General features: G+C 36.1%; 1 non-coding gene across 1 annotated transcript; it reads left to right on the top strand.

Annotated features, from left to right (window-relative positions):
• The first annotated feature begins 209 nt into the window (after positions 1-209).
• On the top strand, positions 210-371 carry LOC127222883 (U1 spliceosomal RNA). The gene has a single exon (XR_007834572.1). It is a non-coding gene; the product is annotated as a U1 spliceosomal RNA (small nuclear RNA).
• The last annotated feature ends 731 nt before the right edge of the window (positions 372-1,102 follow it).

Raw genomic sequence — 1,102 nt, 5'->3', positions numbered from 1 at the left:
AGAAGAATCTTTAGATATTGAACACTTTGAGTAGAATATCCATGGTTGGTGATTACCCAGGAGTAACAATAAGTAATATAAAACTAAATCTACTACTAATATCTTCAGTGTCCAATGATCCTTTCAACACTGTCATCTGAGATAATCAATGTTGAGATGCATCATGCAACTAAATTGTTAATGTTTCATAATGTAAGAATGTTCTGCTTATACTAACCTGGTAGGAGAGGTACCATGATCACAAATATGGTTTTCCCAGGATGAGGCTTATCCATTGCACTCTGGATGTACCGAACCCTGCATTTTCCCCAAATGCGGGAAACTTGACTGCATAATTAGTGGTAGTGGGGTACTGCATTTGCACTCTCCTTTGTGTGTGTGTGGGAATTCTCTGCTTGTGAAGTCATTATCTTATATTAAAAAATCTCATATATTAGTCTGAAAATGAAGTATATACCAATGTGGACTCTTATCCAGACACACAGGGCTACCCAGACTTCTACAACATTACTGTTCATCATTTTACACATACACAAGACCTTCATATGCATATATGTATATGAAAAGCAGAGAAAAATATTGATGGGTTAACTGTCTTAAAGTATTAAGATGTAATTGTTAAATATTATGTAAATTTTCTCACTTCTGCTACAGCCTCATTGCTGTACTCATCAAGTCTCTACATATTCCTTCAGAAGCGGCTACTTTCTAACCTGTTCAAATTCATCTTCCACAGATGTCTATAGCTATTAAGCAAAAGTATGTTTCTAGAATGTGTGGCCATTTCCTCATCTGGGTATTGTCTTAATAATTGTGCACTGTAAGAAGACATATGTTTCCCACCTACCAGTTCTCAAATTATCACACATATGTTTAAATTACTTGTAAATGCTTGACCAATTGCTCAGGTTTGTTACTAAATGGCTGTTACATTTTAAGCTAACCCATATTCTTTATTTATGCTCTGCCATGTGGCCATACTTTTATTAGCATGGCACTTTCATCTCTTGCTTCCCTGTGTCTGCCATTGACTCCTTTGACTCTACCCTTCCTCATCCCATCATTGTCATTTTGGCTCACCTAACTATATCCTGTTAAGCTA

This window comes from Phodopus roborovskii, unplaced genomic scaffold (genome assembly GCF_943737965.1).
Source record: "Phodopus roborovskii unplaced genomic scaffold, PHOROB, whole genome shotgun sequence".
NCBI lineage: Eukaryota > Metazoa > Chordata > Mammalia > Rodentia > Cricetidae > Phodopus > Phodopus roborovskii.
This window is presented reverse-complemented; position numbering and strand designations above follow the sequence as displayed.